The sequence below is a fragment of the Myodes glareolus genome, chromosome 12 (assembly GCF_982192425.1).
Source record: "Myodes glareolus chromosome 12, mMyoGla1.1, whole genome shotgun sequence".
In the NCBI taxonomy this organism is placed as follows: Eukaryota; Metazoa; Chordata; class Mammalia; order Rodentia; family Cricetidae; genus Myodes; species Myodes glareolus.
Window position 1 is genome coordinate 60,189,423 of NC_142037.1, and position 16,366 is coordinate 60,205,788.

A 16,366-nucleotide genomic window follows, 5' to 3' on the forward strand; every position below is an offset into this window, starting at 1 on the left:
AAAAAGAACATAACTTTGCCATATTTGTAGGAAGATGTCATTGTCTGTTGTATTCAAGGTAAAGGGACTCCCTATACAAGAGTCAAAAAAAAAAACCAACTTGAAAATGTGAACCAAAACCATAGTAAAATATAAATTTATATAATTCAATGATGAGGTTTATCTCACTCTGCTTCATAAACAGGTACCACTTCACATTTAGAATGACAATTATCAAAAACAAAGGAAGCTGCAAATGATGGCAAAGTGGTTTAGAAAATGAGTGACCATATACAAAGTTCATACAACTGATATAAATCTTAATAAATGTTGCAATTGTGGACAATATTATTAAAGTTCATAAAAAGAGATCATATGAACCAGGAATCACTCTATTTTGTAAGACCCTAAAGGAAATAACATCACCATGTAGTAAAGGTTTTTGCCTCCCAGGCTTATTGCAGCAGTATTCAAAACAAACAATATATGAAGAGAATGCAAATATCCCCATGAATAATGAAGAAATTGTGAGATACTTACACATATACATACACACACACTCACTTTATGAAATAGTAATTAGCATTTTAAAACGAGGAATTCTATGTTATGCAGTTGTGTAGCTTTGTTGTTCAAGCACGTGGCTGGGATGAGAACACTGCAAGTTATAGGTTATGTGTGGTTCACTGTGAGTTAAAGTACAGCTGGGGCATAGAGCAAGTCTCTATTTTGACAAAATAAAACTAAAGAGCAGTACACTTGGTGAAGTAAGCTCAAGGCACAGAGCATAAAGAAATACATAATCTCATTAATATGTGGCATCTAAAAATAGATGCACATCTCCAAATATGTGAAACACAGAGTAGAAAGATGGTTACTGATATGAGGGGATTGACTTGAGAAATTCAAAGGTTACCATTTTCAGTTATGTACAATAATTTATTTAAGAATGAATAAAGAATACTTTTCAAATTGATCTTGTGGTAAATCTTGAGTGTTGAGGCATGACACTTGGTATGTCTGTGAGGGCATTTTATAAACACTGACATCATGATGGCTCTAAACTAATGAACGTTTCCTCTATCTGCATTGGCTAACTTAAATTAATATCTTTCAGAAAATACAAAAAAAAGATATAAAAATAGAAGAAAGTCCTTTACAGTTAAGCCAAACAAAATGTAAGGAACTCAAAATCACTTGAGAAATAGTGTTTTTATCCATGGTGAATATAGAAAAGAATCCCATATAGGTTTACATAAAGATATTACATAGAAATGTAATGAAGAAAGGAGCTAAGATATGAAATAGTAGTTATGAAGAATCCTAAGGAGATAGAACAATAACAATGGAAATTATAAGACAAATTATTACCTGAGAATTTCTAAAATAAAATAAAATATTGAACAAAACCCTCTGCAATACAATCACTTTGATAATGTAGGATCAAAGCACAGAAAAAGTCCCACTTTGGGTAGCATATGACAACAGTGGGCTTCTCATACTTCCGTGGACGATTCATATCCATACACATACAGGCAACACTAACTGAACTTATTGGTCTTAAAAATAAAAATTATTTAAAAATAAACACAAAAAGTTGGGATTAGTTATAGTGGAGGTGGGGAATATAAATTATGTTTAGGTGGAAATGGAAAGTAAACTTTGCATTTCATTTTTTTACATGAAGTACTCAAAATAAGAACTAAAATGTTATAAAGGGAAATGAAAGAAAATAAAACTAAAACTACTTGCAAAAAAGCGGCATAGATATATTAAACTGATATTGTGGGTTCTCTCTCCCTATTATTTAGTGCATCCAATATATTGTTGTTATTCCTGCTGCTGCCATATTTGCTACCATTGGAACTAGAATCATCAGTCTCTGGCTCTGCAGGACTCTTCCAGACCTGAAGCATCTGACCAAAACTGTTGATGCATACTGCATTATTTATTCAGGAGCTATAGGTCTGTTGCTTCTCCAGCTGACAGGTACTGTGGACTATCCGGCTTATATAATGTAGCCAATGTTGCATAGTCTTCATGTTTTCCTATATATTGTATACTGTTCTGTTGAGTCTGTTTTTCTAGAGAAGCTCAGGCAACACAGGTATGGATAACAGGAGTGGTTCCATATGTAAAATGTTTAGAATGCCTACTAAGTTTCTGATCACTCTGCATATGCAGAAAGGTCTAGAACAGAGGAACAAAGACATGTCTGTTTCAAACTAAATGAAAATTATGGTACTTTAATCAATGTCTACACTTTTTCAGGTTACTTAAACCTTTGACTAAAGGGAAATCTGGGTCCTTTAAGTAAAAATCTTGCTTCTCTACCTATAAGTTTTACTATTAAACTTCCTGCACTCTTCCCAAAGGTACTACAGACCTTCATTAGTATGACTGTACACTTGGGAAAAAATAAATTATGAGAGCTTTTGAGTCTACTAGACTTAAAATTAATATTGAATCTGGGAGGACCTAAACATTGTAACTAATTATAAAAGCAGCCTATGAAAATCACGAGGTCAATGCATACAATGTCCTGCTAAATAGGAGTTCACAGGCACCTATAACCTATCTTTTGGTTATTTTTTTATCAGTCCTAGATTGCATACTTGGGATAGACACACTTAGAAACTGACAGAACTCCAATATTGATTCCCTTATCTGAGAAATGGGGGTTATTATACTTGAAAAAGTCAAATATAAGTTGCTAGAGCTACCTCTATAAAAGAATATAGTAAACCAAAAACACTACAACATCATTGGTTTGATCATAGAAATTATACATCAATGAAGGACTTGAAAGATGTAGGAGTGAACTAGGAAAAGAACTCAGAGACCTGGTGTCTCTTTCAGAGAGCATAGATATGATCTGAGTACTCACAGGGTTGATTCAATATTATCTGTAACTAAACATGCAAGGGGTCCCCTTCTAACCTCTGCCAACATCAAGAATGCAAGTAGTTCATGGTCATACATGCAGGAAAGCATCCACATTCATGAAAAAATAAAATTAATTTTTTTTAAAAAAAAGATATGAGGGAGGTTATTCCCAACATATCTCCCTAAATCTTCATTATTTGGTCAGTGCATAATATAGATTGTTCAAGGAGAATGGTAATTACTTACTGCATACTTAACCAAGTACTAACTCCAGATGCTGTGCCAGATGTGGCTTCTTTACTTAAACAGATTAATACATAACCTAGTAACTGATACACAACTACTGATATTGAAAATATGCTTTTCTCCACACCCATCTATAGAGATGTAATTTGCTCTTATCTGGATAGGACAGCAGCAATCTTTACTCTTAACCTCAGGGCTATTTAATTCCCCCACCTGAGTCAGAACTTAGTCTGAAGGAATCTTTATGGCATGCCTTGTCCATAAAACATTATCCTGGTTCATTAAACTGAAGATATTTTGCTGGCTGTCCTGAGAATACGAGATAGATAACAGTCCCCATGGACTTTGATTTAACACTAGAAGATGACAAATAAGTCCAGATGAAATTCAAGGACGTCCCATCTCAGTGAAACTTCTAGGAGTTCAATGGTATGAGAGATACAGACTTGTTTCTTCTATGATAAAATTAAGTTGGTTTTATTATATCCCCCAGTACATCCCCAGATAGAAAAGAAACAATACTTTGTTGACGTGTTAGGATTCTGAATCCGTCCATTTCTCATTTTGCTGTCCTCACGGACCAGACAAATGGCTCTGAGAGAATATAGGTTTGAGGGGTTGCCTGCAACATGAGGAGACTCTTCAACAGGTCCAGAGCTGTCCCACTTGGGTTATATGACCCAGAAGACTTGAGCGCACTTGAGCTACCTGGTTCTGGGAGGATTGTGTATGTAACTTCAGAAGTATTATTAAATTAAGTCACATAAATTCACCAAGAAAAGTCAAAGAAAGACTTGGTTAGTGTCCCAAACAAATCACTAGTTGTCACTATTTATTTTCCAAATAATCTTAAACATTAGATAAATTCAGCGTTTATCCTGCTTCACAATTCTGTAAAAATAAAAATATACTCACCTTGTCCTTACTTAGAAAAATTAGCTAGCAATATAATCACATAAATCTTGATTTTGATAAAAATACATGATCATATTCTCATTATAAATATGTATGCAGGAATTCCTAGTAAAATCCTTAATAAAGAAAAACATGAGTATAGCAAACTATTTAATAAATACAAGGATGTTTCAGTAACTGTATGTACCTTATAATATTCACTGTAATCACCTTAGGTGAAAAACATACATATAAATCTTTATAAGGTGTCAAAAATACATTATTCACATATAAGTTCATAAAAGATGTATTTTTCAGGCTGAGAGATGGTTCCACTCTTAAGAACACTGGCTGATCTTCTAGGGAACCTTGGTTTGATGACAGCATTGATATAGCTTTTCCCAGGCTTCTGTTATTCCAGTTCTGGGCAATCCGTGTCCTCTTCTGATTTCTAAAGGCACCAGGCACACACAAGGTACACAGAGGTACATGTAGGCAAAAAAGCCTGTATAAATAAAGCAATCTATCACTTTTTAAAATGTGAATAATTTTCAAAATGTATTTTAAGGATAAAATGAAGACATTCAAAACAGGAATGACAAGTAGATATTGCTCCTGTAAAATCATCTTACCTTCCTTAGAAGTCCACAAAATTAAAATAGCTTTTTTTGTTGGTAAAGCAAATCCATAATTAATGGTAAACATTAGTATGTCATGCCGCTATGTTAAGTTTTTTTGTAGTGTTGTTTATATTGGGCCATACAATGAATTAAATATTCTTTATAAGCAGATATTAGTGATACTAAGCAAAGATGCTGCTTCTGAAAAAAAAATGTGTATAGAAGTAAAGAAACATGAGAGCCATGTAAAAGGGTTTCCACCAATAATCTATCTCAAGAGTACTGAGCAAATGAATGCAATTGATAAGTGATGTTAACTCAGTATCAATCAACTACCAAGTACGAATTTAACTATGCTTTAAAAGTATCACTGTAGAGAAAACAAATTTTGAACAAAAAAACTTGCCTGTCGGAAACACCTCTGTTCTCAAAACTATGGGTGGATCCACATAAGGTTCATGTAAGGTTGAAGAAGTGAGTGAGATGGAAGGTAGTGTGAAGGACTGCTGTTGTGTTGCAATTTCCTCTGAGATAAACAAACAAACAAACAAACAAACACACAAAAACCTTCCACCCTACAGTGTAGTTTTTTATGATCAGAAAATTCTAGAAACAGACCAGATTCATTAGGTCCCTTCTTCCAAAAGCTTATATTTATGTGTGTGTTTATGTATGTATGTATTTATGCATGAATATTTACAAACATATATAGTATGTACACATATGCACATTTGTGTGACTGATGTTTATATATATGCATATACATTTATATATAGTGTATATAAATGTTTAAAGTTCTGTGGCAGCTGAGAGAAACTCTCACATTACTGAGTTGCCTAGCAGTCAGCCTTATGAAACAAGTTGAGCTGTCTAGAAGAAGCAGAAAACAAGAGAGCTTCTGGAAAAGTATATTACCCAATTGGTTGTACTAGCCTATAGTTTGTATACTGAATCCATGTTTCCAACTTTTATTAGCAATCTGCATGTTGAAGGGATCTTCAGGTCATCTCTGCTTCTATTACTAACCCTGGAAAAACCCACTCATTCACAAGGTTGACTTTGGTAGTATCTTCTTTGATCAGTTATCAGTTTCTTATCTCACTATCTGAAATAAGTAGACCTTTTTGTTCATGAATTTCCAGGAATATTGTCAGCAACAGGTATGTAATTCTACCCCCTAGATTGGGCACAACCATTTCAAATAGTTATTTACAACTATGGTTGCATGGTTGCTAATGCATGCCTATCACAGAACTGGTCATGTGATCAATCAGTCATAGTTGAGTTGGAGAATTATTGTCCCCCTTACTGCTGAACAAGCTGAAATAGTAGATACTGGTAGATTTTTTTGGAGATAGGGTTTCTCTGTTTAATAGCCATTAGCTGACCTGGCACTAGCTCTATAGACCAGGCTGGCCTTGAACTCATAGATCCACCTGCCTCTGCCTCTTAAGTGCTGGGATTAAAGGCTTGCGCCACCACCACCCAGTTGAAATTTGTAGATTCTTAAAGAAGAGGAGTCATTTTTTTTTAGTTGTATACCTATACAGGAAGGCAGACAATGTACCTACAGGTTAACAGGCTTTAATGAATAGAGGAAAATTCCTGGTATCACAGAAAACTCAACATATAAAAAACAAAACGTTGGAGATGAATATGAAAGGTTTGTAAGGAATAGGGTAAAGAGGATGGATGAGTAGAGAGGAGATTTAGGAAAGGATGGTTGTAAGGTGAAAGTAGTCAGTATATATTTTATACATATGAAAAAATTCTCAAAAGACTTGTTTATTTAATAATATAACTTCTTTAAATGCTAGGGCAAGACAGCAAAAATAACAAAAGAAAATAAACAGCATAAAAAAAAGCCATAGGGAGAAATATTTGTTAAATTAGCTTTCTACAATTTCCAAATGGAAATATTCTGAAAAACAAATATTAGAGTTAAAATAACAATATATTAGGGAAAGGCTTTATAAAAACCTTCATAAAAAGCCAGCAGGGGTTTGTCTCTTGTAATGTTACATAAAATAAACTTGGATAGGAAAAAATTAGGTATTTCATTAATGTTTCTACAAATCAAAAGAGAAATAATTTGAAGTGTAAGAAATGTGGGTGGTGGTGGCACACACCTTTAATCCCATCTCAAAATACAAAAGAAAGAGAGAGAGAGAGAGAGAGAGAGAGAGAGAGAGAGAGAGAGAGAGAACAGGTGTTTCCCAAATGAAAGTAAATAAACAGTAAAAAAAAAATACCAAAAATGTGTCTCTGAATCATTATTCCATTTGCAAACATCTGCACAAGTTTATAATGCATATTCAAAACTGAATCTGATGAATTAATTTAAACTTGAAGATCTAGTGATAAATAATAAGATTGCCCTGGATATCTTAGTTTCATAAATAAATACCAAGCAGAGACTTAAACAATATTTCACTTTATTTCAAAACTACACATTCTATTGAATGAAAACAAGAAAGATAATGTTGCTAACCTTATGAGATCTTTTAGAATAACATATGAATGGAATTTGAGTCCAAGTGTCCCTCTACCACTTAGCAAATATGATGTTATTTAATGATAAGCACAAGTTAGCATATATTATTTTCAAACAATATTTGAGTTGGATTTTAATATATATTTAGTTTTCAAAGGGTTGATATAGTCTCATTATATCAGTGGTGAGAATGTCTATTCTCTAATATACCAATGGTGGTTTAAAATGGTATTGTTGCTGGGCAATGGTAGCACATGCCTTTAATCCCAGCAGTCAGGTGGCAGAGGCAGACAGATATCTGTGAATTCGATGTCAGCCTGATCTACAAGAGCTAGATCCAAGACAGGCTCCAAAGTGACATGGAAACCTGTGAGAAAAAAAAAAAAAAGAAAATAGGATTGTAAGTACCTATTTTCTCTAGACTTTTGATTATGCAGCTTTATAAATTTATTTGTAACTTAATAATGGAAGTTATGTTTTCATAACTGTAATTGGTTCAAATAATTGTTTAATAAGATTTTTAGTATTTGTGTTATGACACTTTCATTTCTAACTCTTACAATGAGTATGATTAAACTATTTGAAGTTACCCCTGGAAGAAAGAGTTACTGACACACCTGGCTGAGTCACAGGAGTTTCTCAATTTTGTGTAATCACTAGCTGTGACTGACTGTTGGGGCAGGTCTCTGAAATTTGAGAGTTCTATTTCATCATACATGCCAGACTAGTGTAATGATGACCTGCATCTTTTTAGTATTTTAGAGTATTTGAAGAAAATTCTGTTTAATATAATAAAACAATGCCAATTTTATTATTTCTTTTAAAATATATATGCTTGTAGGTTTTGTTTTCAAACTGTGCATGTTTTAAAATTCACCTTATTAAAATAAAAGAAATAAAATTTTTCTTAAAATTTCAATTTATCTTTTATGCATTTCTCATTCATTTCACTTTTATATTTTGTAAATTAAGTAACAGAAGTAGAGACAGCAATCACTGTTATTCTCCTTTTTCAATCAGAACTAAAAGTTGATATGACTACACCTGTCACTGGGTTATTAATTGACAATTTTTTTAAAGTTAGCTGTTTAAATGAATGGAATTAGAGAGTAGAAAATTATGTTACAAAAGCATGTAAATCATGTATCTTTCATCAACATTGTCAAATGCTATTATTAGTATGCCAACAAAATTTTAAATTCCATATAACTATTTTATATAATATATATTATTGTATAAAGAAACAAAAATACATTCCCTTCTCCTCTATTTCTCTCTCTCTCTCTCTCTCTCTCTCTCTCTCTCTCTCTCTTTGTCTCTCTCTACCTGAGATACGCAATTAATTCTTAGAAACCCAACAATTTGGCATTTTTGACTCAGAATGCCTATCTTATCTAACCTGCATGGCCTTTTACTTGTTGTGACTGGAAGAACCTGGACCTTTTATTTTAGTGGCATTATTTTTACTTCCTACGATTTACTGTGTTTTTCTTACTGTGCAATTTTACCAGCAGGCTTTACCAGCTATACTGTTTCTGATCTTTCTTACAAAGTAACTTTTAATACTTATGCATGTTTTTAGTGCTGCATTTGCCTCATCTGGTATCCAGATGTGCATCCAACCAAGCTGCCTATGGAAGAAGGTGTTTAGGCATTTGTTACGTTGGCTGTTGCAATTGTTCACATAACTGCTCTGCATAGCTCACTACATTCTACTCCATGGTTTTGAAATTTATAATGATGCATTGATTAATCTTTTCATCATCTCAACAAACCTGCCAGTTGCTGAAGCCCAAGTCAATATTTACACTTTTATACTTATTTCAAAAATGTTAAAATTAAGATCCTGGGTAATGGAGAAACTGACAAATGATATAACCATGACACAGTCAGAAGAAGATTAGGAATTTCTGTTTGATGAGTCTTTGTCTGATGTTCTTTCAAATAAGCAATCTTTTGTGATGTTTTCTAGCTGTCTATTTTATTTTCAAAGTCCCTTGACTTCAAGGTCCTAATAAAAGTATAAAGCCATGTAGTAAATTTAAGCTTAATCATTACTCTGCATAGGATAACTCAGCCCAGTCATAGAACAAAAGATTCTAAAATGAAGATATCTATCAATGCATATTGCAACAATGACATAACATGCATTTTCTTAAAATGTAGAGATTTTCAATTATGTACTATGCACCACATATTAAACAGAACATTTGAAGCCTTATATCATGAGCGAGGTCTGCTAACTTCCTCCTATATACCCAGGCGAGTGTAAAGGGAAAGCAGGAGCCCATATCTCAAGGGCACCCCGTACAACATAGCATAACCTCATCTGAAAAGACGGTAAAGATTTATACCATGCATTCCATAAGAAAAACTTCAGCTTGTTATAGTCTCGATTTATAGATGATAAAATGATGTTCAAAAAGTTCAGGTAGGTAGCCCAAAGGCATACACATAGAAAGAGTTAGGGTCTCAACAAGTCCTACAGATTTACTCTGTTTTTGATCTTACTACATTTTATCAGTGAAACAAATATTTATGTGTGCAAAACACATTCAAAATGACATCTAAACTGATCACCTTATCAATCATTACAAAAGTCTCCGACTGCCATGTTTCATGTGCTCACAATTTAGATAAAATGTAAAAATATGGACTCCCTTCCAGATCTTTAAAATTTTGCATAAGTAACAGGATAGATGGCTTCATAGCTCAGTGTGCCTGCTGCCTTTGCAGAGGACAGTGCTTCTAGTCTAAGCACTGACACCTACTAGTGTACAAAGGCCTATAACTCAAGTTTCAGGAGATTCTACTCATTTTTCTAGCTTTTGAGGGAACCTGTATTCATATGGTTCTCATAAATACCACCTACACATATACACATAATAAATTTATAAACATTTAAAATTTAGGAAAATTAAAATCTACAAGATTTTCTTCCTTTTTCTCTAAGATATGGACAAATCTTATTCAAGAATATTACAATATGCAAAATTTGTATTTCCCTGTCTGCATCCCAACACTCAATATCATTGTTTTTAGTTACATCTATTTATTTGCAAAATGCAGGATTTCATTTTTATTTTCAACTGAATAGCATTCTGTAGGGTATATATGCCATATTTTCATTATTCATTAGTCAATTGAGAGATATGAACTTTTTTTTCCAGAAATGAATACAGCTGAACAATTATCTCTGTAGGATTTCAGTCCATTTTGAGAATTGTCTATACTTGTTTCTGTAGTGGCTTCATCAGATTGAAGTCCCACTAACAGCGAGTGTGGGTTCCCTCATCAGCACAACCCTTTCTGCATTTGTTGTCTATTATTTAATTAATCTTTCCCATTCTTAAAAGAGCAAGGTGAAATTCCAAAAAAAAAAAAAATGTTTTGATTTGCAGTTCCCTAATTCCTGGAAAAGATGAAAATTTCTGAGATATTTCTTTGTCATTTTTTTATCTTATTTCGGGAATTCTTTGTTCAGATTATACCCACAGTTAAGTGTAGTCCTTACTCTCTATCTAGGAAACTTCTCAATACATCAGACAGAAACCATTTCAGAAAACTAAACCAACCAGAATGCAGTGTTGTCGAGCCCTGTCCCAGTGGATGAATTTACAATGCAACTGTTGTACCTAAGACTCAGATATCCTGGCAAAAGTGGGGCTTGGAGTGAAGGCTGAGGACTAGAAGAGTCTGAGGAACAAGGTTTGATTGAGATCATTTTCCCTGGGAATATCAGAAGCTACCAACTTGACTGCTTCTACCAAAGCTGAACAAGTATAACATAGACATGCTAATATAGATAGGGGAAAGCCCAGCAGCCTCTGGGGCATGTAGGAAGAATTCTGGACAGCTAAGGAATGCTGATGGTGAAAGAAATAGTTACATCAGGGAACTGATGTAGCACACAAACTGATCCAATATGAAAAAGTCAGTCTTGAAAACATCTCCAGGCAAGTAACATACAGGTTGAGCAGGTTGTATTTAGAAATGTATATGTTTATATATACATATATATATATATATATATATGCATGATAAAAGTCCGCAAAATTGAAATAAAAGCAAAAACACATGTGAAAAGTTTGAAAGGAGTAAAGGGAAGGAGGAAATTCTGTTAAGTATTTTATTATCTAAAAAATAATTAGAAATACTGCAACACTATTTTACTGTTGATCCCACCAGTGACAATAAGACCACATCCATAGTTTTGAGCCAAATTTGAAGCAAACTGATTTTATTAGGGTTCACCCAAGAGCTGGCTACCAGCTAGGGACTGCCTCTTAGTTGGGTTACAGAGACCAAACCTGAATTCATTTATTGGGCCCATTTTAAGGGCAAAAATCACAAGTACTTGCAAAGGTTTACAGAAGTCAATGGGACAGTAAGGAAATTTAGGAAAATCTCAAAATAACCATTACATGATCACCATATGATTAGGGAGGGTGGTTAAGGAATGTTCAGGGAGAATGAGGCAGGGTCAGGGAGGGTAAGGGTTTTCTCAAAATTAAGTCAAGGTCATGGGTTGGAGAAGGTCAGGTTCCAGGAAATACACTTAAAAACAGAAATTCAACTCTTACAGTAGATAGAAACTAATTTTTAACAATACAGTATAATGGCTCCTGCCTTTAAAATGGAGTCTGGGAAATTCTTCATTCCCTCTTTGACTTATGTTTCCTCTTCAAATCTTTGATAGGGAGATGTCTTATATATAATAGTGTAGAGTAGCGATGACTATCAAATTATTTATCTGGGGGGAGATAAAGTATTAATACATGGAAGAACACGGGGCCTGAATATGAGAACTAGTAGAAATAATAGTAGAGAGTGTAAGGCCAGTGTTACACGGAACCCCCAAACAAGACCACCATAGAGCCACTATCTGATGCAAATGCACTAGGGTTTTCATAAAGAGAAAAACCATTAGGCATGGTGGCACAAGCCTTAATGTTTTAGTATTGGGTAAACAACTTTGAATTTGTTGGTTAGGGTATAGGTATATTTTAAAGCAGTGACTGTAAGCAGATATGAATTTCAAAAACAGTTATCATATACCTACAAAGAACTTCAAAGCAAACACATGTTTGGATACCCTAGTAGGTCACTTTGACCTGATCTGGCAGAGTTTCCTGGAAGTGTTTATGACTTTGTTGGACTGCATTCAGCCCCCTAGTTACATCCTGTCTAAAATGTAGTTGTTTCTCAAAATGGAGTTTGTTCTGAGCCTTAAAGGGCAAATGAATGGGGAGAACCATGTTAGCCACTTTGGCTCGTCAAATTTTGCTTGAGAGATTTTGTCTATTATTTTATGTAGATAAACAATTTGGGTGTCAAAAGTATGAGAGAAATCAGAGATATTAAAACTGCACATTCTAGTAAACTGCTGATAAGTAAGATTATATATAAGTAGCAGGTAAATAGTAGCTTTATTTTGTAGAACAGTTGTTCTAAGTTGTACCAGCTTGTGATTGAGTTTTGTCACTGTATTTTGTTGTCATGTTGTACCCAGAGTGCGGGATCAAAAAACCATCAAGGATCAGATCTGATGCAAAAGCAAAGAGTCTTTTTAATTATGATTTAATTATGTGAGTTAATAGTTTAATTAACTCAAGTCTTCTGTCCTTACAACACAGAGGGTAGAGTAGGAGGCACCCTGATCTGCAGCGAGGCAGCACATGTATTAGGGGTAGAGCAAAAAGGAAGTCTGGGGGTCTGCTAGTTGTATAGTAACAGCCTTGGGATTGATACACCTTAGGCTGGAGTAACCTGTCCTGAGATGATTGGTCAGCTGCAACTGTGAAACGGTTGTTATACCTGGAGGTTTAGGTGGGGACTGGTAGTTACTGCATTCAACCATTATCAGTAAAGCACTTCCAGAGTCGACCAGCTCACTGCCGATTGATTTCTTACCATGTGAAAAATACCTGGCAGTTTCTCCTCAGTGCTTAGGGCCATGACAGGCCAAGTCAGGGGTTCCACACATCCTGCTGTGATATGGGATGTCCTTCTATAAATGTGTTGCTTTTATTGGCTGATAAAAAAAAAGTTGTTTGGGCCAATGGCTTAGCAGAGTAAAATCAGAACAGAGAATGAGAGAGAGTGTAGGCAGAATCAAGGAGAAACCATAAAGCTCCTGAAAGAGAAAGATGTCCCCAGAACCTTACTGGTATGCCACAGTCTCATGGTGATACATAGATTAATTGAAATGGGTTAATTAAAGATGGAAGAGCTGGATAGGACTATGCCTAAGCTATTGGCCAAACATTGTTGTGATTAATATACTTTTGTTTGATTATTCGAGTTTGGGTGGCTAGGAACAAATGAGCAGTCTCTGGTTACAAAATGGCACTCTTCATCTAGTATGGATCCATATAAGACCTAGAAAAACTAAAAAAGAAGGAGAGATTCTAGACCCACAAAAAATGGGAGCCAAGTGCAGCTTCTTGGTAGCAAATTTTTTTCAGATATTCTCTGTTTGTTAGAGGCAAGCAGAGGCACAATTCCTATTAGAGAAGGTTTCCTGACTCAGCATTAGCAGCAAAAATTGTTTGGTTTATGCTGGTCCTGTATTGGAGCACTTAAATGGGGTCTGTGAGCAGCATGCCACAAATGACTAAATGACGACAAAGAGCCACTGCCTCCCTGGAGCTAGGGCAGTGAGCATGACTCTCGGAGGTGATCAACATACCTCTGCCATGTTGGTTGAGGCAAAACCAATAGACAGGGCTGTGGAATGGTCCTAGCCATGCTCCTCCATTATTGTTTAAAAACAAAGACACTCCTGGTCAGAAAATGATTACAGATATGGAATAAAGAGAGATTCAGACAAAAATTCAGATTCTGAATGACTCACAGTGTTTTTAAAAAAATGTGCATTGACTTAAGAGAGAGAAAAGAAAATAAAAGCTATGTAAAGATGGGAAATACACAGAGTCTATATTATACATATTATTGTGTTTTCTTTAAGTTTTTTGACTAGTAATGAGGTAATTACAGATTGACATTTGATTATGGAGGCTGCTAAGCTAAACCAACATATATATTTTAAAGCTATCTTAACTTCAAATTTTGAGTCTAAGGATAAGTTACTTTGGAAAAGAGGTTCTGCTTTTATATCCACAGAGAATGGGAACTGTAGATACCTTCTAGGCTAATGTCACTTGTTGTAACAAAACCCCTAAAAGGTCTACATGAACACTAAAAATACTTTTTGCAACAAAAAGCAGGAAGCAGTTTGGAGAAAACAACAACCAAATACCCAAAATGATTGTTTATAAATGTTTATTTTCATTTAAAGGGGGATATGGTATATAGATGAACACTTTGCATTGGTATGGATCTTGATCTTTTGATACAAATTTAAGGTCAATTTTGTTACTGTGATAATGTATTTCTCTTCTTGCTTAAGGTATTATGTTTATATAGCTCATTAATAATGTAATGTATAATTAAAATTATGGATTAATGGATAGTCATCTATAATAATAAAGCCTGTAGTCATGTTAATTAGGTTTTCTAGGTATACAGAAATATATTTTAGTTAGATAGATAACCTTCAACACATAAAAGACCTAGAATATGGCATTTAAAAGGTTTTAAGAAGAACTTAGACTTTTCTCGACAGTGAGACATGGTTGCTTCTGTCAGTACCAATTACTTCAGAGAGATTGATGGGCATTGTAAAAACTCATTATGAAACTTGCCTTCAATGGGACAAGATTAGCTATTTGGGTAAGAAATTAATACTATAGGCTATAGTCTCTGGATCCATCTAACAGTAAAAAAGTCAATGATAAAAACTTCTGTGTCTCTTTAAGAGGCATTTGTACGGAATCAGAGTTTCTTATGAAAATTCTATAAGGATAGATAATGGTGAATAAAATAGAATATGCATCCACTAATGTTTTTAAAACTGGCTGATATTGTCATTGTTAACGTCTATTTCCTCCACTGTCTATGTTTGATTACATATTTCTTCTTATTGTATTTCCTCTTCTTAACACACTCTCCCCTTCAGCAAACTATTGCTATTAGTATTTTTTTGGTGTAAATAGTACTTGTTCTGCACTCCCAGCAGGATATAAGTGTTGGATGGGGATCAAACTGTTGTAAGGAGGCTGCTTGTTTGTTCCTAGCTGCCCAGAATTGAAATAATCATACAGAAACTGAATTAATTACAACACTGCTTGGCCTCTTAGCTTATGAATATTATCTCACAAATTAACTCATTTCTAATATTTTATATTTTACCACAAGGCTTATGGCTTACCAGTTAGGTTCCAGCTGACAGCTCATGTCTTTCCCCTCTGGTGGCTACATGGTGTCTCCTTACTCCACCTACTTTTCTCAGCATTCAGTTTAGCTTTCCCCACCTAGCTCTATCCTGACCTGTGCAGGCCTAAGACAGCTTCTTTATTAACCAATGGTATTCACAGCATACAGAGGGGAAACCCACATCATACAAGAGTTAAATCCTTGTTGTACAGGTCTTTTACTACTTTGGTTAGTGTCATTCCAATATATTTTATGTTATTTGTGGCTACCATACACCATACATAGTGATGTTTCTCTGATTTCTTTCTCAGTCCCTTTATCATTTGTATAATGAAGGGTTACTGAATTTTTTAAATTGTCTTTGTATCTGCCACATTTCTGAAGGTGTTTATGAGCTATAGGAGTTCTCTTGTTGAATTTTGGGAGTCACTTATGTATATTATCATGTGATCTGCAAATAGTAAAGGCTTGACTCATTTCTTTCCAATTTGTGTCCCCTTGATCTCCTTTTATTATCTTATTGCTCTAGCTAGAAAATGAATAGATATGGAGAGAGTGGACAGCCTTGTCTGGTTTCTAATTTTAGTAGAATCACTTTGAGTTTCTCTCCATTTAATTCTATGTTGGCTGTCGGCTTGTTGCATATTGTGTCTATCATGTTTATATACATCCCTTGTGTTCCTGATCTCTCCAAGACCTTTTTTTATAATCCCAGCTCCCCTCTGGCATCCATCTTTGGAAGCCCCCTCCCCTGAGCCCATAAAATATGGAGGATGAAAAACTCAAGAGTTCCCTCTGGTGGCCATTGTGTCCTATTGTTAAGATCTTATTGAGGCCAAATCTTAGTGCATAGAGAAATTGGCCGGCCGTTTTAGACAGATTGTATTGGACAGTCCCAATTGATAAAGATTTTGTAGGAGGCAGCCCAGGGACAGTAACAGATCTGGCTTTGAAATGTAAAAATCCATTT